This window comes from Anoplopoma fimbria, chromosome 7 (genome assembly GCF_027596085.1).
Source record: "Anoplopoma fimbria isolate UVic2021 breed Golden Eagle Sablefish chromosome 7, Afim_UVic_2022, whole genome shotgun sequence".
NCBI classification, from domain to species: Eukaryota; Metazoa; Chordata; class Actinopteri; order Perciformes; family Anoplopomatidae; genus Anoplopoma; species Anoplopoma fimbria.
The window spans coordinates 3,091,011-3,104,008 of record NC_072455.1 but is presented as its reverse complement, the minus strand read 5'-3'; positions in this window follow the sequence as shown (position 1 = coordinate 3,104,008).

The window sequence follows — 12,998 nt, the reverse complement described above, 5'->3', positions numbered from 1 at the left end:
ATTAACACTAAAGAAAATGTGAACGAGGACAGGGAAGAGTTAGCTTAGCTTAGCACAAAGACTGGAAGCAGAGGGAAACGGCTAGCCTGCAGGAGGATTTTGTCACTCTCCAGCCATGCTCGCTGTGCTAAGCTAAGCTATAGCTGTCTCCTGGCATCAATCTGGTATCAAAGCTATCCTCTAATTCTGGATCTTACCAGATAGAAATGTCGTAGCTATCAAGAAAACAAAAGTCATTTGGTGACACAGCAGCAGAACTGGAAACACATTCACAAAAACACATGCAAACATTTTGCACCACTCCGACACTGAAACACACACACACACACACACACACGTATATATAAAGTCACTCAAACCAGTTCAGCAAGCGAACCCTGAAAAAAGAAAAAGGTGAATTTTGGGGAAAAACATGAAGCAGATTTACTAACAAGACACAGACGAACATAAAGAAAGATTTGGATGAAGCTATAGAAGATATTCACAGACATGAAACATGCACCGACTAGCACGCTCTTTTATTAAAATGTTTATATCTGGCAAAGACACAAACACACACACACACACACACACACACACACACACACCTCGCACCACACCATCCAGCGTCACGTTGTAAAGATACAAAACACTTTATCTGCACTGCCAAGCCGCCATGTGCCATCTGGTAGTTGTCAGCTATCAGTTGGAGGCATGCAGTGTGTGTTCGCTCATGTTTGTTCAAAGGGCTAAAACAATTCATAAAACTAACACACACACACACACACACACACACACACACACACACACACACACACACAGATTGTGTAGCATCTGTTTGTTTTCCCTGAGAGAGAAAGGAGTTCACACATACCTGTGAATATACTCTATGCGAGGTTACTTTATACTCTGGGTTTGTTTCAAAGCTACGAAAACACACAACAACACACGCCGTTTATTTTTCCTGTGCAAAGTTGGAGGCAAATTTAATTTAGTTTGATTGCTGTTTTTAGCTGCTATTTGATTGTCTGCCGGGTGGCACGCACCTGCTCACGTTTCGCTTTCTCTAAGCTCGCTGGCGCTCCATCACGTCTGCCGTTACCTGGGCCCCGAGTCCGTTTATTAGAGTGAACTTCAACAATCATCTTTTCTTCCTTGCACTCCGACCAGCACCAACAGATCACTAAAAACAAGGTCGAGCGATTGGCGATAATGCAGCGTACGCTAACACACAAAGCCCCCTTTGGCCAGCTGGGAAAACTTTTGCATTGAATGTGTCTGTTTGTACTGGAGGGTTTTGTAGCTGTGAACATGTGTAGCACATTGTTGCTGAGACAATAAACAAATATTTGAACTTTCCTTGTGTATGTTGACATTTACAGAGTGGAAAGCAACCGCTTGCCAGTGGGCATGGTTTTGGACATTTGAATGTTTAAGAAACTGCCTTAAAAATGGTTGAAAAGTAAAAGTTTTTCTTGAAAATCAAAGTCATAAAGATCTATTGTTTTTGCATTTTAATGATTAGATTTCAACATGTAGAAACAACCTTTACACAGTCGTGAAGTCATTTAAATGCTTTATAAACAATGGTAATGTGTAATCTAGATCACCCTCCAATGGATCACAGGATGAATCTGAGCAATGGCAAAATAAATTTGAAAGAAAAGAAGAAAAAGGCAAACGCTTTTGTATCTGTTTTGGGAATTTGTTCTTGAATCTTTGCTCTGTTTTTGTTCGATAGTTACTTCGCTTTAAAGGAGAAGTGTTTAGGATTTAGTGGCATCTAGTGGTGAGGTTGCAGATTGCAATCCTCCCTTTCCAAGCGTGTCGGAGAACTACTGTGGCATTCAGGTAACAGAAAAAAGAGGCGGCATCTTCCAATTCTAACGCGTGTGTCCAATGCAGAAGTGTGTTAAAACCTGCATTCTCTCTCCTGTCCACCAGGGGGCGACTCCTCTGGTTGTATAGAAGTCTATGAGAAAATGACTCTACTTCTCTCTTGATTTATTCCCTCAGTAAACATTGTAAACATGAGTTTATGGTCTCAATCTCTAGTTTCAAGTCTTCTTCAATACAGCATGATGTTCATTTAGTAAATGATGCTCCATTTAGAGTCAAACAGACCATAAAGCAGGGGATGCTTTAGGGCGGGGCTTACTGTCCAAACATTTAATCATATTTTTTCACTTTACTGTAAAGAAAACAATTACCACTGAGAGTAATTTATGATCACATTGCAATACATTATAAAAGTGATTATAATTCACCAAAAATGTATAATCATATGGGAATTATGATACACTGATCCCAAACAATTGTCAGTTAGTGAGCAGGAAGTACAAAGTATTACAATACTTTACCTTATAAGTCATTTTAAAATGCTTTATAATGTGTTATGATTATTGTTATTAAGTATTGTTTGGATGTCTAAATGCTTAGAACCGATTAAACTGAGCTAAAAGCAGATTATAACACATTATAAGTATGTCTATAATGAACTCCAGACATGGGCCTTAGTGTTATTTTAATCTTGACTTCTAGGTCAATGCTCACCAGGATGAACTCACTCCACGGTTTCTAGTCTGCCGCCGACTCCTGAATAATCGGCGTGAATAATCGGCAGCCATTCAGTTGGAATTCCCTCCAAAGATGACTTTGTTCAAGCTTCTTCTGCAGAGAACACAACCCACGACTCCCACTGCTTAGTTAATTAAGTCTTTCTGAGCAGAAATGTTTTTCATTTGCAGCGCCCCGCAGAGCGAGCTTCCTCATCTCAGTCACAAATACTTCACTTTGAGTTTAGATGATGAAGAACACCAATTACTCACGCTGCGTCGGTACCACGCTCTGTTTATGCTTAAACACATAAAGTGTGTGGCCGTGTCATCCCAAATCAGCACAATAATTGGAGATGTGGAAACTAAAAAGCTGCAAAGACAGAAGTCTATCATTTAGATGAAACAGTCGGTTAAAGTAAGAAAGACTTAGACAGTTTTTATTGTTTCGGCTCCGACTTTTAGTTCGGAGGGTGTTTGACGTTGTTCACATCCATATCGGGTGATGGGTGTCGGAATTTATGACCAAGCTGGAACGATCTTTTCCGGCCATCTCACTGATTATATATAGGAAGTGGACGTAGTCATCGTGACGTCACCCATTGGTTTGTGGACAGATGTTATGAAGTCTCGAGTCGGGTGATTTAGCCGTCCCCATCTTGGATTACGGCCAAATTTAGACACTGCGAACTCTCCATCATGCATCTCTCCATAGGAAAAGGAATAGGATCCGTCAACTTCATATATATTGCACGTGGTACCATAGCAAGAACCTCTGCGGATGGCGTTTGCGCGCTGTTCTTTGCATTATTCTCCAAAACACCAGAGGGCGTACAAAGAAAACGAACTGTGAAAACGAGTGTAACCAAAGAAACACCATAAACCAACCTCCACTATGCTGAGGAGGAAAAAGGACTCATATATTATATTCATGGGCTACTTTATTGCCTTTGTACAAGCTCTGTTTGGAAAGAAGTCAAATATTAATTGCATTTTAAAGAAACGAAGGTTAGGAATATATATATATATATATATATATATATATATATATATATATATATATATATTTATTAGAATTTTAAGACCTGGTTTTATAAGCATTTAAAAAAACAAATTGGCAATCGTTGAATAACCCCTTGACTTGTTAATAATGTCTTTATCAGTGAATATTTGTGATATTTGCGTCATTTTCTGGCGCACGCACCTCTAGCCGGCTTCATTACGGCGAGTATGAACTAAGCTTTAAGTTTATCTTCAACTTTATACTTCAAGAAGATTCGAGTGAAGGCGAAAAGACACTGAAACAAGCAAGAGTCCAGTGCAAACCTGGCAGAGTAAAACAAGACCAGAGACTCAAGTTTTGTTAACAGACCAAAACCATTCTGACTGCACTGAAGTCTCCAATTCCCATGAAAACCCACGAAGAAAAATTAAAAAAACCAACACCAACATTTCCCAGCCAAACCCAGGACCTTTTCCTCTGCTAACCACATATCCAGCACCAAAGAAAACTCAGGTCGCCATGGTGATCATATCAAATCCGGGAGAAAATGCAGCCTCAAACTTCCATTTCCAAGTAAAAACAACTTATTAGCCAATTAAAATCCGATCAGCTGGAAAAACTGCCACTGTCATTTTATATTTATATTTGAGTTAGCGAGAATGTGTATGTGTGTGTTTGTGTGTGTGTGCTGACATTTGAAACTAACACTTAGTTAGCGGTCCGCTGTGAATCCAACACGAGACCGCAGCACGATACTGTTTAACTTGGCAGTTCTGTTTGCATTATTGAAGAACTCCCCATGTTCCATATTTACGTAAAATACTCTCTGCGGGTCATTAATTAGGTTTTGTGTTTGGCTCTGCACAAAAGTGGTTTTCCATTTCTAAAGTTTTGCAGCGTTGGAGACCGCCAGGCCGCCGGTCGCACGCATCGTCCATCATTTGTTCTCCATCAGACGTGGGGAAAGATGCTGAGCGGTTACTGTGAATCATAGAGTGTAAATCAACACTGAGACCGGCTTCCAGCTCTGTGCTGCTTTGGACCTCCCGACTGAGACCCATGCTGTGTTCATATTTGTGAAAGTGTTGCGGTTTGCTGAACATGATCACACATTTCCAAAGGAAATCCATCACAGGCTCTGTTTGAGGTGCGCAGAGTTTCGGTCGTCCAAAAGCAACAGCTTCTTTTGGTTGGAGAGTGAAAAGCACCACGAACAAACCACTGGAGATACCAAGTGTTAAAGTTACATTTACTGTTTCTAACCTTAATAAATTGTGCGTATCTTTGAGGAATGGTGACAGAAATTGTATCCAACCTCATAAAACATGGAAAATGTTTGAAATTTGCATCTATGTTTTCTAGCTATTATCCCTCTACTGTCTTGCTTCCTTTGATGCACTGCTGCATTTCTTGCCATGTTAGCGCCAGCAACGATTGGGTTTTGCACTAACGATTGGGTTTTGCGTCGCCTCTGTATGTGGTACTACTCTTAAAAACATTGCTCCCTAGCACTACTAGTGGTCAATAGGTCTATAAAGTACCTATAATCGGATAGTTCAGGTCTTTTAAAGTAAGGTACTCATCCATAATCATTGTTTTACCAACAGTAGAAAGTTTGGAAAAGCAGACACTAGTACCGGAACAGCAATAAAGCAATGTACTGCTGTGGACGGAGAAATGCGTATTTTTCTCAACTAAAACAAAGGCCGACCTAAAAGAAATCACTCCCAGTTAAAGTGTCTGGTACATTTTGAATATTTTCGCCAGTTCAACCTCTTTGTTTCTGGGGTTAAACTGGAGCCGATATAAGCTCTTGCCAAAGATACCACACTAAAAAAAAAAAATATGAGGGTTGCTGGTCTACCATTGACTCCATTGGTTGTTTTTTTGTGTTATTGTGTAACCTTGGTGAATCAGAACTAACCAAAGTCGCACTATAACACAAGTAAACACACTGATGGAGGCAGCGGTAGACTAGCAACCATTGTCTTCTTAGTAAAGTAAAGTAAAATATTGGGGTTTTTTCAACGGAATCTGGTGGTTTTGGCGAGAGGATAGATCTTTACATCTGCGTCAGTTACCAATCGGAAACGTCTGTCTCATGGCGAACAAACCAGCGAAAATATTCAGAATGTAGTGTACACTTAAACTGGTAATGATTTCATTTAACCAATAATCAACAATTATTTGGTTTAAATTAGGTAATGAGCTATCTCCAAACTTTCTCACCAATACCACCTTCATGAATTGATAATTAAAAACCAAAAAAGGTCAGGAAATCAATATATATTCTATTTATTTTCTTATTAAAGTTCCGTCTTGGTCGTCCCACAGCTCCAGGTGCATCTGAACCAATGAGATGATTTCTGCTTCCACACAAGCTGCATGAAACATCTGTGGCTCATAAAATGTACGACTTATAAATAGAGAAAATGGGTAGTGAGTGAGAAATCCTCCCCCAAGTTGTTACTGGTCCACAACACGCTTGGATCGTTGGAAAATATGCTGTGACATCATGCGGTTGGCATTAAGAAGGACTGACAAATCAACTCATCACGGACAGAATGCAATATGTTCTTGTTGCTGTTTTTTGTACAACTGTGACTAAACGCAAAATAACATGGTTGTAGCAGCGTAATTACATTTGGTTAATTTATGAAGTGTGGCCACCAAAGAGGGAAAATGTAATCCAGACCACCAGCCCTCCAGAACTCTCTATTTCAGAGTACATTTGGGGGAAAAAAACACTGTTTATACAACTAAGCTTGTGAGGACAAATCATAAACATTCCCTTGAAGTGGTGAGGACAAGCAGAGATGTCCACACTTTAGAGGAATGTGAGTGGGATCTCATACCATTACAAATCATAACCCACATGGACACAATGAGGAGGAACACATGCAATTTGTACCAGTTTGGTATCATGGGACACGTAGCAGATCGACTTATATTCAAAACCTCAGAGCCTCGCTCAGACGCAAAACGAGTATGTAGTACTACGAAAATCTTAGTACATTTTCTCAACTGTTCCAGGGATTTGAACAAGCAACTTCAAGCTCTCGAATCCGACTAAAAAATTCCCATTTGATTCTTTATCTCACCATAACTACAGTTGCAATATTTTTTCCTACATGTACATTTTCACATCCTTTTGTAGTGGCCAATTGTCCAAAAAATCCTAAAACAAATTGAAATCAAAGGGCCACTGACGCACCATGGGTTTGTGGTTTACGCAGGCAAAGAGGTTAATGTCCAAACAGAATTCCGTGTTGCAAACAAACAAAAGAACAAAGGAAATCCTGTCGCTGACTCTCATGCGCTGGTAAAAAACTATAGGCCCACCCCAGTGCATGCTGGTCCTATACCTGCCTACTCCTATATGTAACCGCAGGTGCCCACAGTGTTACCCAATCAAAACAAATGACCAAACCCAAAACTAAGTATACTAAACAACAACAAAAACATTATTAAACTAAACCAATGACCATCAATAGAAAAGCTATCTTAATAAATCAAATAATTAAACATTACTTATGCATAAAATAACTAAATACTAATATCCTATAAATAGCTCCTACACCTTTGTTTGAGCAACAAAAAACACACACTACTCCTTCAAAACACTTATCTATGAATGTACAGTAGATATTGTTCAATACAAATCTTGTCCTGTTCTTAAAAAAGGTGCTAATTACGATATTTGGAGACGGCGGCTTGCGGCTAACGGTGCTTGCAGCTAACGGTGCTAACAGCGCAAGCTAAGGCAACAGTGCTGACAGAGCTGAGGGTGTTCAGCTGGGTCGGGAACCAGAGGGTGAGTACACTTCCATGACGCTGGGAGGACGTCATCAGTAACCGCGGTAGAAGTGCATAGCAAAGCGGGCGCCAGTGAGCTCACATGCACAAACATGCGCTAAAATCACGCGCTGTTGGACCAGTTATGTCAACAAAGAAGAGCAAAAACTGGGATTACAACACACAGAGGGAGAGTGTCTTCATTCTCTGCTCTGGTAGACATCACTCCACCATGTCTTAGTTGTTTGCTGCTATATTAATGCTCTGAATGTCATATATTGCGCCTTTAAAAACATAAAATTGCCTTTAATGCCTTTTAAAATAATGCCCCTTTTTGTGTTCAAATAAAGTGGATGTCAGTGTTGAGTCACATTTTTTTATTTATTTTTTTTGTCCGAATTGAACATAAAATAAAATACATCACTTGCATTAGATGTTGGCAGTAAAGTTGTGACTAAACCAGATTAAAACATTTTGGTTTCATTAGCTTGGGAATTAATTAACCAACTGCACTTTTAATAATGGTAAATGTTGGTATTTTGGTCTTTCTTTTAAATTATTATTCCTATAATGTATATGAATATTACAGCAGCCCATTCCAAGTACATTTACCCAAGTACTGTATTTAAGTTAACATGTGAGCTACTTTAAAGATTACATTTTTCTGTCCAGGTAAAACCACTTATCTCCAGATGTGTTGATGTTGAATATTTGTGTTAAAAAGGATGAAGTGCTTCTGTGTGTGTTTAGAAAATCCTCCTACTTCTAAAGCTAAATAAACTTTTGGATTAACCTGAAAATGCGATGTTCTAACACAACGACGCTATAATCATATGATGATTTTATAGAATATGATGCATTGATGTAGATTAAGCTATTCAATAGTACGTTAAGGAGTTAAATGAAGGCTTTTTTTTGTGGTAGAGTATTTCAACAATGTGGTATTAGTACTTCTATTTCAGTAAAGGATCTGAGCCGCTGTGATTGACTACATATGCTGCCTAAACTGATATTTTGGCACCATACTCACACTCCAACACGTGTACATCATGTGTGTTACTATACCTACAACTACTCCCCAAAGCCGTTAAAAATACCAAATGTGTTTTCAATGAATTTGCCTGGCTAGAGAGGTTAATCCGGGATTGAAGCTCACCTTTGAACCGTGTCTTGCAGGAATTTCCAGTTTTTGTGTGATAATTGTCTGCCTGCCTTGTGTGATAATTGGCTGCGAGTAATTGTGACCCCATGTGAATCTACCATGTGTATAATTTGTCGAGTTGAAAATTCCAGCGCAAATTGCCAACCATAATGTTGTCAAGACGGTGGACTCCTGATAATACTGTGCAAACAGAGCTCGCAGTCACAAATTGGCTTTTGGCAGATTTCTTCATTTCTTTTCCTCCGGTGTAACATGAATGCAGGAGTGTAATTAACGAAGGAATGCTTTGTTTTACTTTCCAAACTTCGCAACTGCTGCCGCGCCTACCATGGAGACCAATGGAGACCAATGGAGACCAAGTTCGATATATGAATAAATTAATACAATCTGAGAGGATAATTCTGCCCATTTGGTTTCTATTTTTTGGATGACTTTGAAAATGTGTTGTCAATTTCGAACATATTATGATTATTCTATTTGATCTAGCTGCCAAATGTTCAGTGGGTGATTCATCATTAATAAAACACCATAAATATCCCCTACAAATGGGCCTTAAACCTTTGAGCCCCATGTTGTTTTTTCTGATTTTAACTCTTTATTTACAGGCTAATAAAATTGCTAATATATGTTTAAGTTTGCCCCATTATATATTGATATTTTAATGAATGTTAGGCTGCACAGGGATGTGAATAGTTGGTGTGTTAGAGGTACTATACATCTTCAAGGGCAGCTTCTACAAAGAAAAGTTGTTTTCTTTGTAGTTTTCAGATATTTTTCAACATGCAGAAGTATTGTTCAAATATGTAAGATGGCAAAATAAAATATGGATTTTGTTAGTCCATAGTTTCCAATTTTATTTTCAATTGGCATGTATGTTTTTTGAGTTTTGGTACTCTGTTCATATCCTAGTTTGTGAATTAGCTCAGTTTTTATCAATTATTCTGAAGCCATTTATGCATCATGACTACTTATACTTTTGGTACTTTAAGTATATTTAGATGCTAATACTTATGTTCCTTTAATTAAGATTCTAAATTCAGGACTTTAACTTGTAACAGAGTATTTTTTACATAGTAGTATTACAACTTTTACTCAACTAAAAGATGAAAATACTCCTTCTACCATTCTATACCCAATATAAGGTGCAATCTTCTTACAAACCAGGACTTTTAAAGGCTGTAATCATACGTTTGGTTTCAGGATGAGAGCAGATGTTGCTGTGAATTAAACCGAAACGTTAAACTCTTTTAAAACTAGCAGTCCTTTATACTTTTAAATATGCAACACTGACACTCCCAGCAGCTTGTATCTAAGATTCAGTGGATTCAGGTGATGCCCTTTGACCTTAGTGCTTACTGTAACTGCTCTACGAAGGGGGACATGGATGACAACCTCAGCCTCCATTATATATGACCTCATAAATTCCTCCTCAAAAAGAAGGGGCGGTAAGGGGGCCAACCGAAATTCCTGTGCTGACACCAGCCTTCATGTATTCCCTCCAGGGGTCTCTCACTGGACGCCTAACAAGGTTTCAAATTTCAAAAGCACTAAAGGAGTGGATACAGACAGCAGCACCAAGGTACCGAAATCAGATTAGTGACGTAACATCTGCCGTTAAAACTGTTATTGCAAAACAACATTCCACCCCGATCCAATCCGTGCAATGATTTAAAATCATGTTTTTTGTTTTTTGTTTTTTTCACAATTGGACTAATAGAGTCTGGGATATCACATTTCTATTTTTGCCATTTAAATCTGCAGAAAACCAGCATTTTATGGTTTTTGATGATATCTAAGTAGATTGTGGAGATCAGGGCGGACAAGATTGGACACAAAACCAAAACAAGGATCTGAAACTGAAGACAGACTGTCGTATCTCAGTGGGATCAGCAGGACTACAAATAACAATTTCATACAAATGATGCCCCTTTGAAACTGACGAAAGCAACATTTTTCATAGAATATTTAATTACATTAACTGGGAACCAGTGCTTCATAGTTTTCAATGATGTCTAAGTAGATTTGTGAGATCCAGACGGAGAAGATGGAGCATAAAAATCCAAAATGAGGATTTGAAACCGAATTAAAGTTGCATTGAGCTGCACAAGAGACTTTTGACTCTCAGTGGGAATCGTTTTTCCTGCCTAATGGAGTTTTATTTATTTTTCTGGCGCTGTCAGATTAATCTATATGATTGATGAACACAAAAATACAGCGTTTCCCTTCAAATGCAGAGGTATCTTTACAGCAATCAGTGGTTTAAACACCAAAACAAAGAGCCATTGATCCAAAAGTGTCACATCAGAAATGTCTGAAATAAGTAGCATTTTATTTATTTGTATATTTATTTATTTATGACTATGAACATTTCTGTAAATGTGATGAATATTTCCAGCTTCGCTCCATGGCCAGATATATAATTACCCATTAATATAACATTATTTTAGCTATTTCAGTCTATAAATAATGTGTGTTTAAAAGGGAAAACTTTGTATTTATTAGATTTAGTTTTAGAATCAATTTGGACTTGAAAGAAAACAAAAACAAATATATAATTGGCCAATAAAATAACGTTAACTGCTATTTCAGTCTATAAAAAATATGTGTCTGAAAGTAAACAACTTTGTATTTATTAGATTACGTTTTAGAATCAATTTGGATTTGATAAAAAAAACAAAACACTAAAGCACATATGATTGTAGATAAAGGATTAGACTTGAAAAACAGTATTTTGCAATGACGAAGAGGCTAGAAAAACAAACTTAAAATCGTAAAACAGCAGGGTCGTCTTCCTCGGTGAAATAAATCTTTTATGGTTGCATTTGAACTATATTATTAAAGAGACCGTTAAAGTTATGTCTGCATATTAAAGAGACCGTTAAAGTTATGTCTGCATATTAAAGACCCATATCAAGGCCCTTAGCCTCTTGGCCTTGTACCCGTTGCCAATACATCATTAGTTTATACGAGTGGTCCAGGCATTCAGACGTTTCACGGATGAGCGTTTTAGGGAAAGATCTGCCAGGCTGATAATGATGAAACCGTCGGCCCTCCAACTGTTCTTCCCCGGTCCGTATGAGCCTCTCGTCCTTCCTGCTCCATAAATAAAGCATCCTGTGGTCGGTTAGGGTCGTCAAAGGACAGCCACGTTGACCTGGTACGCAGATTCACATTCAGTTTATATTAAATGGCTTAACTTAATAATTCACCGATGTGGGAATGGCTGTTGGCATTAATCAAGAACCACGCAACCGACGCAGCTTTGGACCACCAGCGTAAAATAAAGGGAACGCCACATGAAAAAGGACCAAAAACTACTGTTAGTTCTCGCACAAATCAACTGCGACAGACTCGCTTTCATCACAATCGATACCAGGATGAAGACGTTGCTGAATAAACTCATGCAGATTCTCCGCTGATCAAAAGGAGGCAGCGGAGGAGGAGATCGTTCTGTTTTGCTTCCCTGCGACGGGATGAGAATGTGTGTGAACGGTGTGCTCGTTCTGATGTTTTAACGTCACGCTGGTTAATCATAATCTGGAAAAAATAAAAGTGTTGTGTGCACATGTGAACGACTTTTGGACATTTGACTATTTCTGTAATCATAAACTACATTTTTACGACTTGAAAAAGGAAATGTTGCTCCGTCGAGCTCTTAAAGCCATAACCGTTCAGTGAACAATTCAGTATGTGGATGTATTTTGAATTTTCAGGCACTCTTGGGCCTTTATTATACTGAATGTGTATTGTTAAATACATGGGGTATTTGATGGGTATCTTAAGGATTTTATCGATACTAGTATTCTTAACGATACTGCTTATCGTTTCGGTTCCTTATCAATACTCTAATCGGTTCTTTTTTATTTATTTTGTGAGAAAAAAAAGACAATTAATTGAGAAAAGAATGCACATTTCTGTATTATTCTTGTATGTAAAGAAATAATCTTTCAGAAGTTCAAAAATCTTTCAAATACATTTGCAGCTACACAATTAGCTTTTAATTATTAATCTGTTCTTATATTCAAACTGAAGAAAACGGAGCATTTCTGCAGATTGATGTTCTGCTTGTTGTCCAGATGTTGTGATGAACTGCTGCTGTTTCCGTTTGTATTTCATTTATGACAGCGAGCGTTCTCAGCATCGACTGGAGTCAAACGTAGCCTCGCTTTGGATTTTCGTGTTCTTTCTGCCATGATGTGTGTCTCACGCAAAGACAGAAGGTTTGGCAATCGGAAGAAACGCAGGTCTGTTTTTGTTTTTCCTTCTTCTGGATACTAACTGAGTGCATTTTTGATATTTCGAGAGAGGAGTAGGAGAGAACAAGGAGTAGAAAATGTATCATTATGATACAGTATACTGTGAGGCTGTGGTTGGTTTTTCTCCATGTGACCAAAAGTGGCATTCAATTGTTGATGGTGTCATTATCCTTTTAGTCCCAGCTGACCACAAGGCATGAAGCTTCAAAATGCCAAGAGCAGAAATAGTTTTTCAACAGGTTTTAAAC